Source organism: Sitophilus oryzae, unplaced genomic scaffold (genome assembly GCF_002938485.1).
Source record: "Sitophilus oryzae breed Bouriz unplaced genomic scaffold, Soryzae_2.0 scaffold_1057_pilon_pilon, whole genome shotgun sequence".
In the NCBI taxonomy this organism is placed as follows: domain Eukaryota; kingdom Metazoa; phylum Arthropoda; class Insecta; order Coleoptera; family Curculionidae; genus Sitophilus; species Sitophilus oryzae.
Window position 1 is genome coordinate 533,804 of NW_022145679.1, and position 27,773 is coordinate 561,576.

The 27,773-nt window shown below is 32.0% G+C and overlaps 1 pseudogene; it reads right to left on the minus strand.

The window, feature by feature from the left end:
- The window catches only part of LOC115875474, a 32,694-nt pseudogene extending 19,597 nt beyond the window's left edge, over positions 1 to 13,097 (minus strand).
- Between the last annotated feature and the right edge of the window lie 14,676 nt (positions 13,098 to 27,773).

Here is a 27,773-nt window from a genome sequence, read left to right on the forward strand (position 1 = left end):
AAGATATAATAAGTCTTCTCTTGAAGTAGATAATAGAACAAAAAGTAGAAAAAAAATAGGTAAAAATCTAAGATAGGGATTTTGCCTAAATCTTGCTATTGCCCGACCTGGACACTCGGCCAGTGCGCCTTCATTCTGTGATTTTCGTTTACATCTAAGGTCCAACTTATCGTAATCCCAATGGTTTCTCGACTAGACCTCTCTCTTTATTGCGAGACAATATGAGGAGGTAACTTTAATCGCCCGTGAGATTGACATTGGAGACATACGCGGCCGTGTTTTAAATTTCAAATCTTACGGTATCAGTTGTCCGAACAGTTATTTGGCCTCAATTCAGAGCGGTACTAATTTGGCCAAAACGGCAACCTGGCCCTATCAATACCATACATAATGGTCTCCATAAATTATATTCTATCGTGAATTGAGGCGGGGTGGGAGAATCTATATTCCTATCGTTTTTATAACGGAGATCGTCTTTGGTAAAAAACCGATGTGTTTTCACAAAAACTCTTTGTGTACAATTGCTGAGGTAATTCGGGCATTGTTTAGATACAATATAGGCTTGCAGGAGTTGACCCAAAACAGACGCTCGGGCTAGTCTTGAGGGACAAAACACGGAACATGCACCAATACTACCCCCCTCCCATAATTTTAAAAATTCCGCCACCGTTGGGCATCAACAGGGCGCTTGGGCACGCATGCGTATTGGCACATGGCATTTGGCCGAACAACGCGGTTGCTTATAAGAGGGCGAGACTCATAAAAGAGAAAAGGATCACGAGTATCCTTTAAAACGACCTTCAAAAATTCTATATAAGAGTGTTCAAGGGGGCTATGATTTATGAAAACTACATGTTCTCTTTTATTTAACGAAATATGGTTAATAGGCCACCACTATTCCCATTGGGCAAATTCTTTTAATCGGTCCCAGGGTGGAAAAGTCAAAGATAACGTTAAGATCGATCAAGAATCGTATTTTTTTAAATGCTTCTTAATCACAAATTAGTCTGGTATTGTAAATGTCATCGAGGCAGGCCCACTGTGTAAGGCGACCAAGCTATTTAAAGATGTGAAAAAGATCTCAACTTGCACTTTCTGTTATTAAAAAGTGTCGGGTAGGTCAACAGTATAGGATATGTGAGTAGATGACCGCTGACATTGATGGTCGAACGCAATTACTGCGTTCATTCGCACACGGAGCGAGTCTAGCACACTCAGATGATACAGAGTCGAGCTGTCTAGATTATATATAGGGTAAACGTTATACTCGATCAGATATCTACGCAGGGAAGCGGATGGAGGGATAGAGTGACGAGTATTAAGAGAGATGAACTAAATGATTAAGTATGAGAACACGCTAGAATAGGGGATTTTTATATATTAAGCGTTCACAATTAGATCTTAAATTTATTAAAAATAAAAATAATTTGTAAGCAGGAGGGTGGCGAGGTGGGCGGGCCTCTAAATGCCAAACGGCGTGGACGGCCAGCCTCCAAGGGATGAAGTTAGTGTTTAATAAAATCGAAAATTGGGAATATTGGCAGCATAAATGTAGTAACTTATACTTACGTATTAGTAGAGCATTTTTTTCTATAAAAATAGCCCCTATAGAAGGTATAGAAAAATCCCGTAAAAAAGTTCACAACAAACAAAAGTTTGTGTTTTTTTCTAAAAATAAAAAAAAAAAAGTATATTTAATTTATGTCTATTCTAAGAAAGAATACAGAGGTGAGGTCTTTTATTAAAGAAGCATCATATACCTGGTAAAATAAACGGTTCATTAGGGGAGTTTTATGAACCTGATATTAATTCCATGCGAAATTATTTGTGCAAAATGAGGTTAAAAATTTTAATTCGGGCGAGTAACAGCTACCCGACAAATTTTTAAGTTGATGCCTTTCTGAAATGGCAGTAGGCCGTGATATTGAAATTTGTCAACCTAGTAACTGCCCATGCATTGTGATGTTACCCAAATGAAATTTGACAACACCAAAAGTTATACAGGGTGAGACAAATATTAATATGGACATTGGTCACTTTTAAAGCAAAGTTACTTCCTTTATTTAAAATGGAACATCCCAGTATATTTTTTTATAGGCTAAATATTGTGTGGTTCACTATCTGGGGAATTTATTATATCTTAGAAATATATAGGGTTGCCTACCCTCAGACAAAATTTTCCTAGATATTTTTTTTTTTTTTTTTTTTTTTTTTTTTTTTTTTAATATTAATAAAGTAAACAAAAAACTAGGGTGTCATGGTGTATATATGCCTTTGTAATTTTCACAAATTACACAGATGGTAGAGTTAAAAGCATGACTAGCATACCGGTTTGTAGGCAGAGAGTAAAGATACACGGTTTAAAAACATAATTATTACAGAGATTAAAACTAGATATAAATCTATTAATTATGTGTGATGAAAAATTACTAGATGAAATCAAAAGTGCTCCAAATTGCTTCCTTTATTGTTAACGGCAATAAAAATGATTGTCTATTCAAAAGGACCTTCTGTCATTTTAAAATAGGCATTATGTGAAGTTCTACCTCGAAAAGCACCTACAATAAAATTTCTGCCTCGAATGTTGTCGACAATAGTTTGGTCGAGTTTTGTAAACACTGTCTTTATATCCCCATAAAAAAAGCCCAGACTAGATACAATCCAGGAGCAATTTAAGTTATTCTATTAATTATTGGCGAATGGATATTAGAAAAAGTATAAATATGTCAAAAAACCTTACATTTAGTCATATACTAAGGTCTTAATAAAAAACTCACCTTCCATTTTCCTCGCTAGAAACCGGAAAAATCAAGTTTAATATATAGGGCGGTTTTTCCATTACAAAAAACCACCTTAACTTTTGATATGTAATTTTTTTTTGGGGACACCCTTAGAACTTCTATTATTTTTTAAAAAAGTTTTTTTTTTTTAATTTACCTACATATGCTCACCGTATAATCGATCCCCTCTGTTCTGGTAGCCTATCAGGCCCGAATTAAAAATTGTTGCAACTTTTCAAAATTCTTGATTCGCTCTTTTCAATGTTTTTAAACTTGGTTTATTTCTAAAACTTATTCTGAATTTAAGGTAATGAATAGATACTAGAGTTCCGTAGCAGTAATTCATTTCTACAAACACCAATACAAAGCAAGACCCACGGACAGAAAAAATATTTATAGTGGTTTCGGTAAACTAGAAAATTTTTTAACACATTTTTTTTTAAATCTCATTTTTTACTATGGGCTTAACCAAACCAAACCCTTAAAAAAACAAACAAACAAAAAAAAAAAAAAAAAAAAAAAAAAAAAAAAAAAAAATAATTTCTTTAAAAATTATAAAATTGGCATATATATTTTCAAATCGTTCCTGATTGCCAATATCATTTTTAAGTTAAGTGCTTGTATATAGCTATATAGAGAGTATTTGCCCCACGTTAGAATCCTTTCCTTAAAATTAAGCAAATTACTCATTTTGAATAATTTATATTTATTTATTTGAATTTTGCACACTTTAGAATGGAGTCTAGTAATAAGTTTAATATATAATGTTACTCATAATTTTAAATTAAAACACAAATTACTTTATTTTTTAAACCTAATAAAATGTATGATATTTTTTTTTTTTTTTTTTTTTTTTTTAAATGAATTTATTTTATTTTGTCTGTTTTTTTTTTTTTTTTTTTTTTTTTTTTTTTTTTTTTTTTTTTTGTTTAAATATTTATATATCTGTGTATTAGGCGTGCTTTATTAAAATTCAAAAACGGGGTCAACTATAACTAACTCCAAAATATTTGGTATAATCTTTAGAGTACACGCATTTTATTTCGTATCTTTATTACACGGAAAAACGAATATAAACAGGTACACCGTGCTAAAAAACCTTGTGACAGTCACTGACTTACCGGTAAATCACGCTACAAATATACTTTAAATTATAAAATTGTTTTTTTTTTTTTTTTTTTTTTTTTAATCATATAAAAATATGTCATTAAAACCGACGCGACGTCTAAAAGGGCTAAAAATTAATAGTTCTACAAGGTAGCAACTGTTTTCCCCCCCGAGAATATTTTAAGAAGCTGGCTCTTTGATATATCTTTACTACCTCTCTAGAAACAGCATGCGGCCCATCTGGCTGACGATACCTGTTGCGTTCACTACTACGCAATGAAAGAAGTTCCTATAAACATAAATATATTTTATTTTCGTTTATATTCTGATAGTAAAGTATTAAATATTTGTTTTTTTTTTGAATCACCAGAATTATTTAATACTTTACAGAATATAAACGAAAATAAAATAAAAGGGTTTTTACCCCGACCCGGTCTCGAACGCCTGACTCCTGACTCCTCGCTTGATAGGCGGAACCTCTACATGCTGCGCTATGAAGACTCGCTCGGTTTATATTCAATACTAGAATTTAAAGGACTAATAAAAAATATAGGTTCTTCCTTCAATGCCCAGTGGAAATGGAACGTTTACCGGCAGCCAGCCGGGCCGCATGGTGTTCCAGAGAGCATAGTAAACGATATATTAAAGAGCTTTCTTAAAGTAATTTCCAACTTTCTTAAAGTACTTGTTTTCCCGACGTTGCTAGCTCTCGTACTATAATAACAGATTTAATAATTCTTTATGGGTGGATAATAAAGTTTTTCTTTCTTCTTTAATCTTTACGACGATTCATTTTTTTCTTGAATAATTACTTTTATTTTTTGTTTTACAGCTATTGGATTTTGTATTTAAATTTTGGTATTGTTCCTAACTACTTCATGTTCTCCGGTCTATGAGTGCTAGCAATGAATTTAATATACTATCATTGATTGAGGAAATAAGAAAATGCGCAAACTTATGGGCGATTTCGTGGCACAAACCCTGTCCGAGATGTAGCTGGCGTTACCGTCAGCCTGTCCGAGAATTCTGAGATTTAGTTTAGCTCTGCGCCCCCACGCGCTGATAGTTGTTTTCAGCGCAGCGGATAAAGAATACTGTACCGTAGTTCTGCTTTCATTAAACAGAGTGAGCGGTTGCCGGAGACAGTGTTGCCAGAACTACTGATTAATTCGTAGATTTATGGATTTTGGGTACAGTACGTTAATAACACGGATTTTCTATCATTAAACAATTTAATATAATATTATATGATTAAACAAAGAAGGCGTCAGAGTTGGCTTTGAAATGAAGATCGCTGTTATTTCATATATAAAATATTATGGTAAATGTCAATAATACGTCATTTCCAAGCCAACAAAACGACTTTTTTCGATCATACGATATATTCAGTACCTATAAAGAATTTGTATTTTTGTTGTTTATTCTATGTTTAACACGAATGAATTTTTAATACATAAACGAATAAACGTACAGGCTATTATACTTTTTAGCCGACAATACCAATAGGTATGGTAGGCTATTAAGATCGGCAAAAAACAGTTTTTTTAATTTCACTCAAAATGAGTTACTTGGGTCATAAATGACCTGAATACAAAATATTTTCATGGTGTCTGTCTGTCCATCTGTCCGTCTGTAACACGATAACTCAAAAACCGCTAAACCGATTTTAACCAAATTTGGCACAAAAGTACTGTGGCACCCGAGAATCTGGCCATTATTTTTTGGTGGGGGTGGGGGGTTGGTAATAGGGTATGGGAGGGGGTTAAAAATTTTAAAAAATCGTAACTCTAAAATTACAGTAGCTAGAGAAACGCGGTTTTCAATTTAAGATTAGGAATAATATTTGGAATAATATCAAAATCAGTCAAAGTGGCAGTTTTTGAGAGAAAAAAAATTGGAAAAATTGCTTTGAAACTAAAAGAACTGCCTACCAACTTTTTATTAACATATTTTAGTATGGGCGGCTATACGTACCTCCCGGCGCCAATTTTTGTATTTACTAACAAACTCTGGTATTAGCAAAGAAAATTATAGTTAGCGCAGCTACGCTGAGTGTATAATTATTTTAAGTTAAACTTTACTTTACATAAAATTCAGTTTTTTATACATTGAAATTATCTAATACAGGCTGTGAAATATCAACTTCATCAATCATCAAATCAAGTTTTCAAGAGATATGCGTTTAAAGATTACGATACGTCGATTTTAGTAAAAAGTAATTACATTTTTGATAGGTAACTGGTATGATTTTGAATGGAATGTATTAAAACAATTATTACCAAAGTAGTTACAGAGCTGTAAGAAAGTCTTGCAAAGGCGCTAATCGAGAGCCTAATGTTCATAGGAACCTTCAGGAAGCCTCTTAGAGCATATATGTTTATAGAATTTTTATAAGATTTTTTATCTATCACAGAAATAGAGAATCTTAATTTATACTGTTTAGTTCTATATTTTTCTAGGGTAACTATTTTTTTTTGAACTCGATGTCTAAATATACAAGCAAAAATCTTTCTGTAATAATAATTATCCATTATTTATTTTCGTCCGATTTTTATCACTTACCGACCAATGGCATTGCTGATAGCTTGCCCTTGTCCACCGATGTCAATCTGAAGTCGCATTGTGCCGATGGTAAGACAAAAGAAAGCGTTGTCGAGCTTATCGCACAAGTCGCATAGATAAGACCGCTGATGGCCAGAAGAATTTTCTGGAACTTTCCGAACCCTATAATTAGAAAGAAGAAGAAGTATTAGTCGGTGGAATTAAATTTAAAAATATTAAACAATGGTCGTTTATACAGGGTGGTCCAAACTGTATTCCGGAAACTTCGGCAGCATATTTTGCGGATAAAAATAAGTAAAAAAGTTCGTATAAATGTATGTCCTAAAATGCTTAGTTTCGGAGATACAGGGTGCTGAAGTTTCATTTTTAATTCGATTTTTGCCAAATAATTTCTGAAATAACGTCAATATTTGGATGAAAATTGTGTCTGGGAATTTTTTGAGATGGAAATTTGATTTTGATGTCAATATGACTCTTACTTGTAGAGGGCGCCACCTACGTATTTTTAACTGGTTTGTCGAGTAATAAGTTTTTGTCCGTACCTGTATAAAACTACTGAGTAATAAAATATACATTTAGGATGTTTTTTACGTAAAAAAGGTCTCTTGATAAAAATCGCTACAAGCAGTAGTTCTCGAGATATTTGGAATCGAAATTATCAATACCTGTGATCATTGACATAATAAACATGTTGACTAAATTGTTATTAGAATGAAATCAGAAATTTGAAATTTTTTGTGCCAAAAGTTCAACAAATACTGTTTTATCATAATTTTTCGTTATTAATTTAAAAAAATAAAAAATTTCCAAATTTATAATTTTTAGTCAAATAACTATCTACTCAACATGTTTATTTTTTGTCATAATGAGATGTATTGAATTGACTGTTCCTATTCTAAATATCTTGAGAACGGTTGCTCGTACCGATATTTTTTTCACTCAGTGATTTTATACAGGTACGGACGAAAAGTTATTACTTGTAGAGGGCGCCACCTACGTATTTTTAACTGGTTTGTAGAGTAATAAGTTTTTGTCCGTACCTGTATAAAACTACTGAGTAATAAAATATACATTTAGGATGTTTTTTACGTAAAAAAAGTCTCTCGATAAAAATCGCTACTAGTAATAGTTCTCGAGATATTTGGAATCGAAATTATCAATACCTGTCATCATTGACATAAATTAAACATGTTGACTAAATAGTTATTAGACTGAAATCGTAAATTTGAAATGTTTTTGTGCCAAAAGTTCAACAGATACTGTTTTATCATAATTTTTTCGTTATTAATTTAAAAAAAATAAAAAATTTCCAAATTTATAATTTTAGTCAAATAACTATCTACTCAACATGTTTATTTTTTGTCATAATGAGATGTATTGAATTGACTGTTCCTATTCTAAATATCTTGAGAACGGTTGCTCGTACCGATATTTTTTTCACTCAGTGATTTTATACAGGTACGGACGAAAAGTTATTACTCTTCAAAAGAGTTAAAATGTATGTAGGTGGCGCCCTCTTCAAGCAGGAGTCATATTGACACAAAAATCAAATTTCTCACGTCAAAAAACTTCCAGACAACAATTTTCATCCAAATATTTATGATACTTTAGAAATTATTTGGAAAAAATCAAAATAAAAATGAAACTGTTACACCCTGTATCTCCGAAACTAAGCATTTTAGGACATATATTTATACGAACATTTTTACATATTTTTATCTGCAGAATATGCTGTCGAAGTTTCCGGAATACAGTTCGGACCACCCTGTATAAGGGTAATAACATTTTTTTCTTGACACGTTAAGCGACACCATGTTAAAAAATCAGGCCTTTGGACCAGTGGGTAAAATTTATAAAAATGTATCAAATATGCTATTTCTAACTGACAGGAGAATTTTACACGCATTTGCGTTTTGCGAATTGGCTAGTGCTAAAAAATAATAGGCTAAAAAATAATTATAATGGTACATAATTAATTACTACTGCTATTCTTATTTTATTATTTTGCCAATTTTTGTCTATCCTGCTTAGATCTACACTGCATAGTGTCGATATCGATATTTTCTCATCTGGACAGATTACAATAATACCTACATTATTGTCATTCGTTGATAACATACATAATACCCTTTAAAATAATATTCAGATCAAGGTAATGGAAATTTATTAGGTCTGAAAAAGTAGGAAAACTTTAAAATATTAATCATTACTTATATCTACGTTAAATAAATATTGTTTTATATTATAGATTTATACACTACATAAGTATTTTTTTTATAAAAATATTAAAAAATAATATAATACTTACTCGCAAAATTGATGGCCGTTTCAAAATCTCCATGACCGGCATCGTCTGTTTCTGGATCTAAGACAAAACAAAAATATATTCTTTATTATTTTTTTGTGTTCAAAATATAACTATAAAATGACATTTTTGGTTTTGACTGAGTCAGTAAAATATCCATTAATATAACATAGTGCGGGCGCTAGCCCATGTCTCGTGTGCAGTTATATGTCCCCTAAGTTTTTGTGCGGCGTTTTATTAAATATGTATAAGAGCTTAAAAACCAACTGGTCACATGCTCCAGATCGTGGTCGTTTAGTTGCCATATTTAAAAATGGCCGGCATGTTACTAATTTCTTATATATTTTAATATCTTCCTAACAAACGGTCGGGATTTTAGTTTTAAAGGTTATTATACTCATTTTTTGACCGCAAATAAATTTTGTGAATACATATTTTTTAACTGTAGTTCTTTTGAGGAAAGTATAATTTAAAAATATGGAACCATGGCGCGTTTTTAAGCACTAATAAAAATTCGTTTTAAAATAATAAAAGTATATTTAAATGCATAAGACGTATTCGCAAAAAACGCGCAACAAGTATAATTTTTCAAATGCAAAAAATTAAGATGTTTAAGCAGAACACTTACTAACTTCTGTATGAGGGTCCTGCATTGATCTAAAACACTACTTTTACAAAAGTCGCAACATATTATTTTTAATTTTCTACAGGGACATAGAGTTTCTCTGAAGCACATCTAGCAACTACATGGGCTAGGAAAATCTTCAGGGTCCTTTGGGTCGTCTGTTAATTGTGGAATCAAAATACCGTCTTTTTCTATGTAACCATAGTTCAACGGATTAAGTTTTTCACATGGTTCCAAAGCATGAATCCATTATTTGTAGCATTGCAAGTAGCTCCGTTTTATGTGAAGACGGATTGATCTTGAAGTAGGGGCCAAATCGTGAAAGTTTTGTAATTTTTTATGATGGAACTGATGGAAACGCAACTTATCTATTGTACTCAAGTTTGATGAAAGTGCACGAACCAAAAATTCTTCTGCTTGTTTTTCCATTTCTTCATTTAATGGCTCTTTACCAAATTCTAACAAGAGTTTTTCAGGATACGATTTTGCTACTTTCAGAGCTGCTAATTTTGTACTAACCTTGCTTGTAGTATCGCAACCGGTTAAAGAATGAATAGCCAGGTAAAGCTGTTAAACCGTTAAGTGGTAATCTGCCATCAAACGAGTGAAGAGGAATATACCGCAACGTTTTTCCTACTCCAAAAGCAACATAAAACTCTTCAAGTCCTGCACTTTTCAACTTCTGCAAGTAGTGGTAAAGTGCACTAACAAAAACATCAGTATCGGTAGAACAAATAACTACGTTCTTTACGTTTGTAGTCAGTGTCATGTGAGAAATATGGGTTAGCATTCTGTCATCCGCTTCTTCATAATCAGATTCCAACGTACGTTCTTCTTGAATTCGGCCATTCTTTATACTGAAACACCTTGGCTGATCATCTTTAACAACGCCACCCAGGTAAATGGGAATAGATGCAGTGACAGAATCTTTTTTCCGGGATACCCAGTCAACAAAGTGTGACTGCAATAATTCTTTGTTTTGACAGGAGGCCCAGTGAGCGTCAAAATCCACAGGAAGGGGTGTGTTGTAATCACCTGAAATTACTCACAAGAATGTGTAATTTCAATAAAATTAAAGAAAATATTCCTAAATTCCTCCGCTAAGTGGAAATGTTAAAAATATCCCAATAACTAATAAATTTGTCAGTAAATTAATTACAATTTGTTTCTTCATAAAAGGAGTAAGTTGATCTTTAAAAATGCAAAATCGGAGTACTTTTTACGGAAATGTAAAAAAAATTAGAATTTGGCAGCCATTTTTAAATATGGCGACCAAATGACCATGTTCTGGACCATGTGGCCAATTTTGTCAATTACTCCTAGAGGTGCTTAACATATCCCCGCAACAAAATTTAGGGGACATACAACGGCACGCGTGACATAGGCTAGCTCCTAGACTAACAAGGAATTCATGATAGTATATAAATTAAGTAGAATATGAATATAAAAATATTCGCAAAAGAATAATATTTTCATTCCAAAATTAAAGAAAAATAATTACATTTAAGATACAATTTATTGTTTTTACTGTTATAACTTTATGTTATTGACTTTACGCCTAAAGAAAATTACATATTAGCATTGATATCAATCAATTTACCAAACAAATATAATTTGTTTTAAATTTGAGTCATAAGTGATATACACTAAATTTATATTATTCAATAGTAATATCAGGGAGAATATCATGCAAATATCAATTCATTTTATTAAATTAAAATGTTTTGTTTCTCACATAAGAGCAATATTCATAATAAAATGCATATCAGTAAATTGTATAAAGGCAAAAAAAAAAAAAAAAAAAAAAAAAAAAAAAAAAAAAATAACAAATATTTTCAGGGCTGGTAGATCTCGATAAAGAAACATATACCTATTTTCTCTTTACGGTTTTTTAAATAAGTCCAAAAACAACCGAGTTATTTTACTTTAAAAATTTCGAAAATAAATATTTTGCTAAAATTTTGAGAATCAGTGTATCTTTTCTGGGTTTTCTTTCTTGTAAATTTAATCTATCTATGTTGCCATATTATTAATAAATTATGTCTTTAAACCAAAACCTAAAAATCAAAAAAAAAACTTTTTCAAAAAATTCAATTTTCAATTTTTTCGAAAAAAAAAACTCATATTCGTGTTTCTGGGGTGGAAATATGCTACCCCTAAATATATTTTACTTATTTAAGACACACCCTGTATAGTGTGTTCATGGGATTTGAAGATATTATATGGGAAAAATGTTATTCATACATTCATTATTTATTTCTGAACAAAAAATTACTATACTTTGGGAAACTGGATCACTTTACTATTAAGCAATTTTATACAGGGTGAGTCTCAAATAAATGTACATATTTTCAGAGCTTGTAGATCAGGATAAAAAAATCATATTTACTCTTTGCTGTTTTTGATATACCGGGTCCGTCTCAAAGTAGCTCACCCTATAACTTTTTATTTTTTTAGATAAAAAACGAGATTTGGTATGTTAGTATATGACTTAAATTAGGATTACTAATTTCAATTCTTTTCGGCCACTTCCTGTTACAACGGAAATGACTACAACATGTGAACGCACCCTTGATGTTTTTACTTTATTCGATAGCAAATTCTGAATTCTAAATAGAATGAGATATCATATGTCAACTGGTGCCATGGCTGTATTAAAACAATAGAAATTTTTAATCAAGGAGCCTTGGAAAAATAGTTGATCGTCTAATGTTTTTAGTGTCTTTTCTGGCCGGTTAAAAAGATGCCCAAATTGTATTTTAATCATATCTCAATTTTTTCAAATGGAACGAGGGTGGCTCATTATCATATTTGGAAAAAGCATTTTTTACGAATAATTTGGTACCACAAACTTGGTATTTCGAGTCAAATTGTCGTTATGAATCTCATGTTGAAATTTCAAATAAACCATATTCGTGTCATTTAAAAATCAAAAGTTGTAGTCATTCCTGGTGAAACAGCAAGTGACCGAAAACAATTGAATACGCCAATTAATCGTAATTTATGTCATACATTAACACACCAAATCTCTAATTTTTATCTGAAAAAATAAAAGTTGCCAGGGGTGAATCACTTTTGAGACGCATCCGGTACATATACAAAACAAATGTTTTTCCTTAAATTTTGAAAACCACTGGATTCGGTGTTTTCCTCGAAATTTAATCTCACTGCACTTTTATCATACTGCTAGCTATGTCGCCATATTTTTCAAGATGTTATTTAAATGAAAATTAAAATAAAAAAAAAAAAAAAACTTTTTTAAAAAATGAAAATTCTCAAAATTTATTTTACTAAAAAACATAGGTGTTCTTGGAATAGAAATATGTGAATCCATCCCTAAATTATGTGTACTTATTTCAGACTCACCCTGTATAGATTTATTAAATAAATGCTTTTAGGAAGCTGTAGTTTAAAAGTATTTTTCCATAGGTGTCGAAATGTCATGTACAGATTACCTTATATTTATGTTTATTTTTAATACTTATCTTATACTCATTTAATATTAAAAATATTTTTGTTACCCTTGACCAATTTTCTAGAAAGAAAACACTATTATTGCATGGACTTACCTCTTTCAATCTCAATGTCAACAAACACACCACTGGCACTGTTAAACATCTTGTTTTCTTGACCACTACTAGACACTAACTGGACGATATCGATGTACTGTTGTTGATGGTTCCTCGTGCATCTTTAGGGCTATTTCCACTATCTTTATCGCCTTTACGTTTATTTATGATGGACAAATAAATGTTTTTGCTCGTCAGTCTCGATGTTTGTTCGTTACATGCATTTTGTCATGAAGACAAATAATTAAAAATCTTACAGAAATTGACAACTTTGATTTGTTTATTTTATTACTATTAATTAGGACAATAATAATTGGATGATGACTGACTTTATTTTTTCTCTAATAACTAAATATTAGCGGGTGGTTATACATACATATATACACTGTGTCCCAAATTTACCTATATTTTAAATCTAAATAACTTCAAATATTTTATTATCAGTCCCTTTTTATATTATTAAATACTTATTAGTAATCGTTATATTAATTAAATGTAGTAATCACTAGAATATAATAATAATAATAATAGTTCCCGTACATATAGCGTTTAACGCCTTGGGTACAGCTTGCCATGCTAGAGCCGTTCGATTAATACAAGGAGGTAATGTGGCTAACACTACGCTTCAACCGCCCTATTATTACCTCAGGATTGTGAATCCCAAGTACTCATTTAAGGCTGTTTTTATTTTAATAAAAATAGTCGGCTGATGAGAGCCTGTACCTCTACGCCGCGCGCCGCGCCACCGGGCACCGTGGCACTAGAATATTAAACTTTGTATATATTTTTAACCTATTTCACTACTTCAAAATTTGTATAAAAACAAAATAAAAAAAAACATATTTGTTTTATTATTTTAAAAAATGAGGTAGGCTATACCCGTATAGGTATAGCAATAGCACTAAATTTCAAAAAATGTTGTCTCTCGTGTAGTGTGTTCTCAAATTATGGGCATTGGTTTCATAAAGTTTACTCTGCTGTTCCTTTACTTTAGTAAACTTAAGTAAAGGAACAGCAGATTCACAACAAGGTTTCAAGTAAGTAATAAAAAATCAGTTTGAGTATTCTTCAAGAGTATGATTTAGGCATGAGGATGATACATTTGCCGTTTTTGAGACACCTTTTGCACAATATTTGCACAACAACTTTATTTCAAAATATTTAAAAAATATTTTGTTTAATTAAATAATCGTTTTCTTTTTACTAAATTTACCTATGAAATTGAGAACAACTATAGATTACTATTTTTAGATGTTTTAGTTATTAGAAATACTAATAATTGCCTGGAATTTGACATCCATAGAAAAAAATTTGGCGCCGGGAGGTACGTATAGCCGCCTATACTAAATATGTTAATAAAAAGTTGGTAGTCAGTTAAAGTAAAGGAATTTTTTCAATTTTTTATCTCAAAAACTGCGACTTTGACTGAGTTTGATGTTATTACGAATTTTGTTGCCAAAATATTATTCCTAATCTTAAATTGAAAACCGCGTTTTGCTAGCTACGTAATTTTGGAGTTACGATTTGTTAAAATTTTTAACCTCCATACCCCACTTACCAACCCTCCACCCCACCAATTTAATAACGAATAATATAATAATTGTTCGACAATTTAATAATTAATTTGTATTAATAATGAACATTTATCTAAATTGGTACGTGCATTTAAAATCATTTTTTTTAAATTACATTACACTTTAATTTTAGCAAATGTAAATCGAAATATAGATTTTACTCCGTTCTAGACTATTTGATTAATTCTTAAAAGATTATCTATCACAACAAATTAAATTTACATCATAATAATTGACATTATTGTTTATAAATACATGGCTATATTTAGGATTTTTATGTTTACTAAAATTATCAATTATTAGTATATATTTGATGGAGACTAGATTCTTTATTGCGTATGTAAATTATATACCGGCTGGATTTGAAATAAATTATCAGTAATTGAAAATTTATGTAGATTTATTTGTATTATGGTGGACACAGAGACTAGGCACAAGACACTGGTATTAGATGTTATCAACAGAATCAGTTCCCTCAAGTGGCAATGGGTAGGACACCTGGTAAGAAGAACGGACAACAGATGGACCTCAAAAATTACTGCATAGTACCCACGAGGAATTGAGAGACCTAGAAGAAGACCAAACCTGAGATGGAATCATGATATTCGGAAATTAGCAGAAATAACTTGCGCCTGCATAGACAACAATGGGCCCATTTGAAAGGAGAATATGTAAATATGTGAGGGAGGCTATACCTTAGTTGGAAGTGGTTTAATAAGCTGAAAATAATGATGATGATGATAATGATTTATATTATGGAACGATGACAAATAAAATCAGTTAAATGCATCATACTTTAAGAAGTACTGAAATATAACAGGTAGTTGATTCAATAATATGTTGACGCTCTTCAATAAGGAAGCAAAAATTACATCTACGACGATCTCCGAATTACATCTTCACCTTCATTGCTCACGCGGAATCCAAAACGCGGTCCTCAACCATATCATGGTCAATGGCTTACCGACTTGGTGAGTGTCTAAATAATAATTATAATCATCATCATCATCATTATTTAGCTTATACCGTCCACTGCTGAACAAAAGCCTCCCTTAACTCTAGCCATCGCTTTCTATTTTGTGCCACTTGAATCCAGTTTCCAGCCACCCCCTTAATATCATCTGTAGGAGGTCGTCCTCTGCTTCTATAGGCCTCGTGTCTCGGTCTCCATTCCACAAGTCTCTTCGTCCACCGTCCATCTGTCATCCTAGCCACATATCCTGCCCAATTCCATCTAAGATGCAAAATAGATATCACCGCATCTCTTACTCCTGTTTGATTACGTAATGTATGATTGGGTATTTTATCTCTGAGTGTAACTCCCAACATGGATCTTTCTATTCTCCGTTGCATGATCTGTATTCTATGTATGTTCTTCTTTGTCAAAGTAAGCGTTTTAGCTCCATACGTGAGGACAGGCAAGACACACTGGTTAAAGATCTTTCTTCTTAAACATATGGGAATATCAGATCTCAGTATATGCCTTAGTTTACCGAATGCCGCCCAGGATAAACCTATCCTTCGTAGAATTTCGTGGGTCTAATTATCCCTTCTAATACCGATCTCATGTCCTAAGTATTTATATATATGTACTTTTTTCAAAGGTATGTTATCGATGTTTAAATTTCCACTCAGTACTAGGTTTGTCATGTATTGTGTCTTTGACAAGTTAATTTTCAAACCGACTCTTTCAGAAGCATCATTCAGCATATCCAGCATATTCTCTGCCTCCTGTATGTTGTCTGTTATTAAAATAATGTCATCTACGAAACAGAGATGATTTATCAATTTGCCATCGATATTAATTCGTGTTGAATCCCCAGTTTATCATTTTTAACATACTTTCTAGCACAGCAACGAATAGTTTAGGGGACAGTGTGTCGCCTTGTCCTACCCCTCGATCGATATTGAATTTGTCTGTGCATTGATTTGTCGATATTCTGACGTTTGCCGTGGCATTATCATATGTCTTATGATTGAGGAGTATCGATGATCGATGCGACTCTCACTTAGTGTCTCTAGAAGCTTCCACTGGTCTACCGAATCGAAGGCCTTCTCAAAATCCACGAAGACAAGCATTAGTGGTCTATTATACTCAATGCATTTCTTGATACGGACCTTGACTGTCAGAAGATGGTCATTTGTTCCGTAACCTGATCGGAAACGTGCTTGTTCGCTCGAAAGTAAAAAGTCTATTTTATTTGTCAAACGCTTGGTGAGTATTTTAGTAAATAATTTATATACGTGGCTAAGAAGGCTGATCGGACTATAGTTTTTAAGGTCTGTAACGTCACCTTTCTTGTGTACAATAATGATTGTTGCGTTGTTCCACTGTGATGGGGTTATTTCTTCTTCAATGCATTTATTAAATAGGACATTTAAAGCTTTCATGATTTCTGGTCCTCCTTCTTTGATTGACTCTATTACCAGTCCATCGTCGCCGGCAGCTCTATTGTTTTTCATATCTCTAAGGGCACTGATAATTTCTTCCTCGGTTATTTAAAACACTACTACGATAGACGAAATATACGAAAACATCAAAGGCGCCACTCAAACGGCTATCGAAAAATTCTGTCCCAAAAAAGTAAAGGAACAAAAACTGAATCAAAGAACAAAACTTTTAATGAAACAGAGAAGAAATATGGAGGACAAGAGTACACAAGAATATAGAACTCTAAACAGAGAAATATCCAAAGAAATCAGAAAGCATAGGAGACAACAAAATACGGAAAAAATTAGGAACGTCATAGAGAAAAATCAAAGTTTGAAGGTATTAACAAATAGTACAATAGGAAGAAAAGAAATACAAAAGGTCAAGGATATGCACGGCAACACAGTAACACACAAACAGGAAATCTTAAACTCTATTAAACTTTTCTATCAAGAACTTTACACATCAAAACAGGAGGGAATCAAAACCGACATCCGAAAGGTAATAAATTAGGGGTCTGAAGAATTTCCAGAAATAACCGAGGATAATTATAATAATAACTATTAAATAAGTGAGCTCAGTGAGTCGTCACGTTGTGTGTAAAACCAGGATACAACTGTGAAAAAAAACTAATAAATAATAACTCTTCCTCACGAGATATCCGATATCATCCTGTCACGAACCGGTGTAAATGAGCAGTATGTATCAATAGATTTTACATTTTTCTTTATAACAACAGCACGACAGAATTTCGAGATGGCCACCTGTCCATCTACTCGCATCGTCTAACGTCGCTTAACTTAGGTGATCTATCGGGGACCGGTGTTTTGGCGTAGCTAACGTGTTGCCACTATGCCAGTGTTCCCAACTCCCAAAAAATTATCTCACTAAAAATCTAAAACGCTCACGTCAAAAATCCCCAAAATACCCCTAGAAACTTAAAAAAAATCCTGAACCACCCCCCCCAAAAAACATTAATAAATAAACAAGTGTGTTAGTTAGTGTGCCTATTTGCTTCATTTGATCACAGCAGTGTAGCCCACTGTTCGAAAACTTCCCCTTAAAGCAATATCAAACCTTCTTCTCTTTTTAATTATTTCCGGTTTTAAAAATTTTTTGCTTTTCTTTGAAATGTACGCCCTCTTAAGTCTTCTTCTCTTTTATGACCACTTTTCAATACACAATTTTTATCAAATAAATAAATAAATTATTTTGTTTTATTTATACTTTCTTATTAATTTTGATAAATTGGAGTAGCGGTAAAAAGAAATGTAAAAATTTTATCCCTAAATTTTTATAACCCCAAGAAATTTTACTCCCTAAAAAAACTCTCAGAATTTTTTCTCTCTAAATTTAGGGAGAAAATCACTGAGTTGGTAACACTGGACCAATTTGATGGACAAATCTACTTCTTAACTTCTTAACCCAAGGTTACTTCTTAAGGTGCCGTGCAGATTCCTGCGTAGGCGTTCATCTTTTTCTTCCTCATCAGATGGTTCTGTTAACTGCCGCGACTTGGAGTGCTTGGAAGTCCTGTATGCCTGTCCAATGACGAATATTTCTCAGCCAGGATAGCTTCCTTCGTCCTATCCCCCATTTGCCCACCTCTATTTTACCCTGTAGAATCAGACGCCGAAAGTGATAGCGTTCTCCACGTAGTATGTGTCCCAAATAGGCTATATTTTCCTCTTCTTGATGATTTCGAAGAGTTCACGTTGTTCCAGACCAGCTCTTCTGAGAATGTCTTCATTCCTAACACGGTCGACCCAGGGCACTCTTAGCATTCGTCGTAGGGTCCACATTTCGAAGGCTTCAATTCGGTTTATTGTTGCTACCTTCAGTGTCCATGCTTCCCCACCATATAACAAAACGGACCAGACATAGCACTTCACCATTCTGTATCTAAGGCCGAAGTTCAAATTCCTATCTGTGAGAAATCTTCGCAGTCTCAGAAAAGTAGGATCCTGCATTTGATCTCCTGATCCGGATCCCACGTTTCGTTAACCATGCATCCCAAATATTTAAATTGTGTGACCTGCTTGATGACCTCTCCATTTAAGTAAATTCTGGGGTCCGGAATATTGTTTCTGCTAACAGCCATAAATTTAGTTTTTGTAGTATTTATGTTTAAACCCAGTCTTTGACTTTCACTGTTTTTAGAAGGATTTGGAGATCATTTGCATTGTCTGCCAATATCACTGTGTCATCCGCATATCGGATATTATTAATTGGAATGCCATTTATTTTCAAACCAATGAGACTATCGGAGATTGACTCAGTGAATGCTCTTTCCACATATAAATTGAACAACATTGGAGACAGAATACACCCTTGCCTTACCCCCTTTTTTATTTCAAAATCTTCTGTTACTCCTACGCTATGTATACGAATTTCAGCTTTTTGGTTCCAATACAAATTACTGATGAGCCTTATATCTTTTCCATCAAGTCCCAAGTTTCTGAGGTATGATACAAGGAGGTTATGTTTAACATTATCGAACGTCTTTTCATAGTCTATAAAGCACATGAAGACATCTTTTCTCTGATCTTGGCAATTCTGTACTAAAGTTTGAAGACTGAATATGGCTTCTCTAGTACCAAAGCCGTTCTTAAATCCAAATTGACTTTCTCCACTTACTTCCTCACATTTTTTGTAGAGTCTTGTATGCAGTACCCGTAAAAAAAGCTTAAGAAAGTGGCTCATTAGACTAATAAGACGATACTCTTTACACGAAGTTGCGTTACTTGACTTGGGCAGCGTGATAAACGTAGAACGAAGCCAGTCTTTAGGGATGTAACCGGTGTCATAGATGTTATTGAAAAGCTGTACTATAGTTTTTAAGTTTTGTTCATTAATTAAGTGGAACGTTTCCGAATACATATCATCAGGCCCTGGAGTTTTGTCGTTTTTCATTAATCTAATCGCATGAATAATTTCACTTTCCAATATGCTTGGTCCTGATGGCATGGGAATCTCAGTTGCAGGGTTTTCTGATCTTTCGTCGTTGAAAAGATTAATGGTATAATTTCTCCAAGTTTGCAATAGTTCTTCGGTTTCCGTTATAATTTTATTTTCATCAGGTTACTAACAGGTTACTAACAAATGTTAAAAATACTAAAACTAATCCTAAAACAATACAAATACTTTAACTGGTCTTTTTTGAAACCTATTATTAAAATTTCATATTTACTTCCAGTTTCTTCGTATTAATCCAAGGCGAGGAGGAAACTACTGATGTATTTCAGTGTACAAACTAAAGGAATTGTAGGGAATTGCTGAGGTATTGCGTGGAATGTTGGAAATTTGGGGGAATTTTAGGAAATTTTTAGCGATTTTAGCGAATTTTGGAAATACATTTCCCTAAAAGGAAATTTCAGTGAAACGTAAATACTCAAAATAGAGAAAGCCAAGATGTGTTAATTTACGTCTTATAAATAAACTTATGCATAAAACGGACAACTGGTACAAATAATTTTCTGCCGACGCGACATAAATAATTAAAATTCAATGTAAAATTACGATTTTTCACTTCTTTGTTGTGTAAACAGAAAATATTACCAATAACTTTATAAAAATAACTTATTGATAGAGATTGTTTGTTTCGATAAGGAACCAATCGAAGTACTAGCAGCAGTTCTGCGTCAAAGTTTAATTCGACTGGAGCAAACTGGTTATGGCTGTATTTATAAAGTTTTGGCGACTAGGAAGAAGCTTTCATTGATAAGTTCTATATTTAGACTGAAAAAATCAAAATTAATTATGCAACTTGGTCTACTATGTTAAATATAGTACTATAGGCATTAATACAACAGTAATAGACATACTTTCTGCTTTATCGCAAGGTCGACGAATAGTGAAAGAGAGAATAGGAGAAGAAATGAAACCTCAGACATCGAAGCATGAATTCAGAAGTAAACTCTAGGTCGCTCCATAGAACATTGTACGATAGGAATAACAAATGACTACCAGAAGATCTGATAAGTAATATAAATATATAAAAAATAGACACGATCACATAGACAAATCAATTTTACTAACAGTCTTAGAAACTTTAAGGGGAAGTCCACTCTACGGTGCCCTAATTCATAACCCTTGATAAAATAATAATAAAAAAAGCAAACAAAGTAATATCTTAAATACTAGATCTACAATATGTTCCCGGATTGTCTTTGCAAGCGGAAAAACCGAGGGAAAAACTTTTATATTGACTAATTTTATTATTGATATCTTCAAAAAAATTTTTGCTTGTTCTGAAATGGTTAATCCTGTTTATACTTTTCCAAATGTCTATACCTTTTTAGAGAAAATTAAGAAAAACATGAAAATATGTTTGAGTCTTTTCATAAAAATCAAAAGACGATTCATGGTTATATCATATCGATTTCATTCTTTGATAGATGGTTATTATTAAATTCGATTAACGTCATATTCTTTGCTGTTTTTAAAGTATCATATTTTCCGATAACCGTAGCATTGAACTAAATAAATTTTGTACTTCCTTTTTATTTCATTTTAAATTTTTACTTCATTTTAAAACAGCAAAAAAATATTACATTAACTAAAATTATATAAATAACAATCTATCAAAGAATCAAAGCGAATTTATATTACCATAGAAACGAGTTTTGAATTTAGTACTAAAGCTTCATTCAGGGGGGTGACAGTAAACCGGAAAATTGGAAACAGTTGTGGCGCGGTTGTACCCAGGCAGAAAGCATGGCCTTCTGGACTGTCCTAGACAAAAATCTGAATATTTCTATATGATTTCTGTCAATTTCTGCTACGGAACATTTTTATACACGTCGGCGTCCTGTTCTTTTGTCTTTTGTCTGTGTGTCAGCGTCAGCTCCCGAGGCCTCTGGCAAGGTCGGGCGCCATTTTAAATTTTGCTTTTAGATTTGATTGGAAGTTTGTTTCTGATATTTCGGCTGAAATTTATAAGTACAAAGATGTTTTTTGATATAAAGTTCCTTGTTAACACTTTAATAAAGTATATATGATATTAATTACATGAAGAAAATGATGAAATCGACGTTTCTGCGTGTAGCAGGTATGGGCCATATTATAGGTAAAAATAGGTAATATATTAACTGTTTTTATATTTTTTTAGCTTTAAACCCAAGGATCTTGGGATATTCTTTGCCAAGGATTTTTCCGTATCTCTACTTTAAAGACTGATCGGTGATTTTGAGCAATTGAAAGCAAGTTATACAAGGTAAATTATGATTATTGAACTATTATTAGCCTACGTTAAATTTCTACAAGATGAACAGAAATGCGTAATTACATATCACATAGGTACCTATTATGTATTTTCATAGCAATAATGCTATAAATCTATGTATGTAGATTATTTTTAAAATACAAATGAGGTATTAGATGTATATGTATCATATTTTTTATTCATTTTATTTTCATTCAAGTCCTGTTTGATTTAATTCACAAAAGTCTTATGTAGGTACCTATATTTATATTTTTTACATATTTTTTTTGATTCCAGGTTTTGTGTGGGTTCCGGTTGCCTTTTTCCTGCTTCCAGTTATTTATCCGTGAAGCTGTGAAAACATTTATTTATCTTCAAGTTTCTGTAAGTCAATGCACTGTTACTTTACTAATTCGCTTTAACACAGCATCTCTGATATTATTTAAATATTTAATATTGATACAGTAGTTTATTGGTTTATAGCTCTTTAATTGTGTTGATTTGCATATTTACATTGTTCTAAATTCCAAATAAATATTTTTGAGTAATTTTGTTGTATTATTTACTACTAGAAAGAGTAAAAAGTATATTACCCTCATTTAAACCTCCTGAACAGCCCGCCATTAAAAACCGGAAACGGAAATAAATTTCATAAAATTGAAATTGTCATGTCTATGTCATGTCAAATGTCCCAGCCGCCATATCTGAAAATTAGTTACCCAGGCAGCCACGCTGTTTCCATAATTTAACATTGACTTGACACTTCTTCTTGTATTTATTATTTTATGGCTTCATTCAGAACCTCGGAATTAGGGGCATAAATTAGTGGTTTCAATTAGCATAGAAGTTTGATCCTCTAATTTGGATGTAAGCATTCAGAACGTCAAAATTAGTGGTAGGCGTTTTCAATTAGTGGAAAAAGTTAATAAACCTTTACCTTTTCCACTAATGATATTTCAAAATTTGCGACTAATGTCATTTTGGCCTTTGATTATTATCCCTCAAGAGAAAATGTGGTTAGAAATCAAAAGTTTATTGTTTTATAAGCTAAATATTAAGCTTTCTCTATGGATACAACTTACTACCGCAAGCTGTTGGTAGGATATTCTATTAAGGCTCTCCTTCCCACTGGCGCTAGCCTAGCATTTGTAAGGGTTTGGCTGTCACAAGATGCTGCAAAAACCATGTGACCTTTCTTCACGAATCTTTTTTTATTTGATTGTATACATCTCAAGACGTGCTTATAATAATATTTCCTTCCCCAAACTCAACTCAAACTGTTTCAAATTTACCCCTAAAACGCCCTAAAAAAAGATGATTTTATAAGTAATATTTTTAGCATTAAATGTATTCAAATCGATTTTAAAACTAATTACGAGCATGTCCGGAAGCTTCCTTAATAAAGTGAAAGAAGAATTATTTCAAAATATTTAAAAACATGGTCGCAATTTTGTGACGCCCGACCCTCTGCAAACCCAATTTTGATCATTTTTGTTGCCCGTAACGTGGCGCCCTCACGTGAATTTTGTTGCTGACTCTTTTGAAGGCGGGTAAAGAAAACCAGGTATGTATTCGAATTATTTGGATAAATTATTTCATAACGCTTGTCTCTTACACAATAATTTGTTATTATTTTTTTGTAATCAAATCACACTGCAAACAAAATTTGTGTTGCATCTATTGTGTGTGTATGGTCATTGATCATGATGCAATGTAACAAAACATAAAACAATAAATAATTAATAAGATGGTTTGACCACTGTGAAGTAATGGAAGAATTAATATTGTTAAAAGTGATAAAAATTATACTACTATGTATTATACTGGTGATAGTTAAAGTGCCATAATAGTAGTTAGTAGTACTATACAAACAAAAAATAATTCGTTGAAAAAAAAAACATAAAAATAAAAAACACTGAGATGTACTAAGATGAAATCTTTACTCAAAAAGTATGTTCTACATATACGAAGTCAATGGACATACATATAGGCAATAATAATGCATATAAACATTTATTATATTAGATAATAATATTGTTTAAAAAATGGACGGTTACGATGGACTACTTAACTTTTAACAGCGATATTTCTAATAGGCATATTTCTAGACTTTCTAGGATCCACCAATTCGGTCAAAAGTCAAAAGACATTTTATGTAGAATTCCGTAAGCTGTTTTTTAGTTTTTTTTTCCAAAAAACTTTATCTTTGAAAATAATTTCGTGTTTAATCCCCAAGGGTGTCCACACAGGAAACAACGGAGGGCTAGGGTTACTAAAAACATTGATTATCTCCAAAAAAATATATTAATATTTCATAAATCTTGTTATCAATTTACAACAAGTAGGCTTTGGAGCATCACAAAACAAAAGCAAATGAATAATGAAATTGTCGTAACTAATAAAATGCTATTATATCGCAGCAGAAGTGTCTCAATTTTGTAATTTTTTTAAAACGTATATTTTACAAATATTTTTTTATGATGAATGTAGATGATAGGGGTAAGTTTTTACTGTTTTTCTGCTCTTTTATATTTGTATTAGGGTCATTTTTGTTAAAATATATTTTTCAAAAAAAAACCTTTAAAATATATGAACGATTTAAAAAAAATGTAGAAATATCGTATTTTTTATACATGTCATTCGCTTAGATAGTCCTTATTATTTTATGTCGAGCAAAATAAATCTGCCCCAAACTGCCACCCTGTGTGGTAGAGCATATTGTTTTGTTGGATGCACAGTCCAAATATATTTTGATAGTTTCAGTGATATTAATAAATAAATAAAAAATATATATATTTCAATAAGTTACAAAGTAAGTTGATAAAATATTGCATTTTCAAAATAATTACAAATAAAATGAAGGTACAGTTTTATCATATCTTTTGCAAAGTCTTAAAAATCGATTTTTAAGAAACGACTAGTTTATAAAAAGTTCATTACTTTGGACTTTTGAGACACCCTGTATAACAATTTTTTTTACATATATTATGATGCTTCTAGGCTCGTACATTTTTTGGAAACTAGTTAAGGTGTGACTGTGGCCTGAATCTGCGAAAATATGATTTTTTATGTGGGTTAATATTGTAACACCCTGTATAAATATTTCCTATGCACTAATAATTGTTAATTTTTTCATATTTTGTAGTGACTTTGTAATTTTAACACATACTGAATAATATCTACGAGCTAAATAATTTTTCCATAAAATATATGATCCACCGTTGGGCTTTTGGGCGCCGTTGACCCTGGATTTATCGAGAGATTCGTCAAGTAGTCGATGCACCGCCTTCTGTTAGTTTAAAAGCTACCTCGTCTCTTCGGATTACCCGCAGGTGTTATAGTTTGTCTAGGGAAGGGCAGCCTTAACTGTAATTGCGTTTTTTAGACATTGTGAATGATCGTAAACTAAAAAGTATAAAGTGTAATTGGAACCACTAATTGCGAGGTTCTGAATGAAGCTTTAGGAAAAATTCAATTATATTAATTTTTATGTTTGTTTTTAATTTTCTCTAAAACGGTATGGAAATTTGGAAAACTATAAACGGGATTAACCATTTTAGAACAAGCAATTTTTTTTATGAAGAATGTATTTTTCTGAAAATGTCAATAATAAAAAAGCTTTTCGTCTTGTAAAGACAATCCGGGGACATAATGTTTTTTATATCAACACAAAAAATCTACCTAATTTATGATTATATTTGATTACATCAAGGCTAACTACAACAACAAAAGACAGAAGAATACACAATTATGAAGAAAAAAAGACAGGAATGATAAAAAATATACACATTATACCGTTTTCATTTAAAAAAAAGTAATATAAATATGGCCGGCCGTTGCGCAAGCAGTAGTGTGTCGATCTGCGGTGCGAGCATAGACTTAAAATAAAATATAGACTACACTATTTACATCTCAACGCGGACAAACAACCTTTTTTGTACACATGTTTACTTCTGGGTACAGTCGACCGAGCCTTCCTCATCCAGCCTATGTTGTCATGTCTTTAATATTATCAATATTTTTTTTTCTTGTTATACACATATATTGAGATATTATTTATCTATGTTAATAAAGTAGGTTTTAATATTCCATAGATGTATTAAATAGTCCTTATACTACTAAATTATAAGTCGGATACTGTTTAATAAGGATAAGTTCTTACAATATGACAACACCGATTAGAGGCGAGGGAGCCTATTCATTCATTTATTACCTTGTAGTACGTGTCGCACGTGTGCGGTAAAGCTTGTTGCCGCCATCTCCCCGGCTGTATTAACGCATTTTCTAGCTTGTAGTCCTTAAGCGTTTATTTTATTGACTTTTCTGTTCAAAAACTATAAAATATGGTTCGCCAGTGCCAAATTTGTAAAAAATTTGACTTAAACAATCCACTTAAGTCTTGAAACGACTTTGACCGGTAGGCAACTCCCAATTTACCCATTGGCAGTCAATGGCGTTGTTGTAGAAAGGTGCTTATTTAGATAATATTTTAGTAAAAATGTAAATCTGAATTTTTTTCTTTTACATTACATTATTTACTTACTACATAGTAACAAAATCATAATTATAACCCTGTTAATAATTAATAATGTTTTTATTAAAAATATATTCCGGTTTATTCTAAAATTATCTTCAGAATCTAAAATAACATACAAGAATTTTAAAATGATATTACATTATGAAACAAGCTGATGACAGGCCGGGTCAAACCAAAGTGCCTCATCCCTATAACTTTTTATTTTTCAGATAAAAACAGATTTGTATGATATAAATTAGATTTATGATCAATTAGCTTGTCTCTTCCTGTTTCACCTCCCCGAAATGACAACTTTTGATGGCACCCTCGGTATATTGCTACTTTATTCGATAAAAATGACACTTGAATAGAATGACATATCATATGTCAATCTTTTGACATTGTCGCTTAAAAACATATCCTATTTTAAATTTCAATCCAGTTTTTTTCAATCCACGAAGTTTTAATCAAGGAGCCTTGGAAAATAGTTTGGTCGTCTAATAGGTTTCGTGTCTTGTCTAGGCCGGTTAAAGATGTACAAATCGTATTTTTAATCACATATGTCAATTTTTTTCAAATGGAACAAGGGTGACTCATTAGCATATTTGGAAAAAGCATTTTTTATGAATATATTGGTATACCACAGACTTTGGTATTTCGAGTCAAATTTGTCGTTATGAACTCCAAGTGCGTTACCATTACATGACTAACCATATGCGAAAATGTCAAAAAGTTGACATATGATATGTCATTCTCTATTCAGAGTGTCATTTTCTATCGAATAAAGTAGAAATATACCGAGGGTGCCGTTTAAAATTAAAAGTTATAGTCATTTCCGGTGACAGGAAGTGACCAAAACAATTGAATGCGTCAATCAATCCTAATTTATTTCCATACTAACATATTAAATCTTGTTTTTTTTATTTGAAAATATAAAAAATATGGAGATGAGCTACTTTGAGCGCACCCGGTATAATAAAGACAGTACTGAGTTAAATAAATGTAGTTTTTATTTTATCCACTTCCTATCACCTTCCTTGCTTTAATGGAACAGATTTATGTTTCCTCTAATTTACATAATAAGACATCATTTAACCAGAA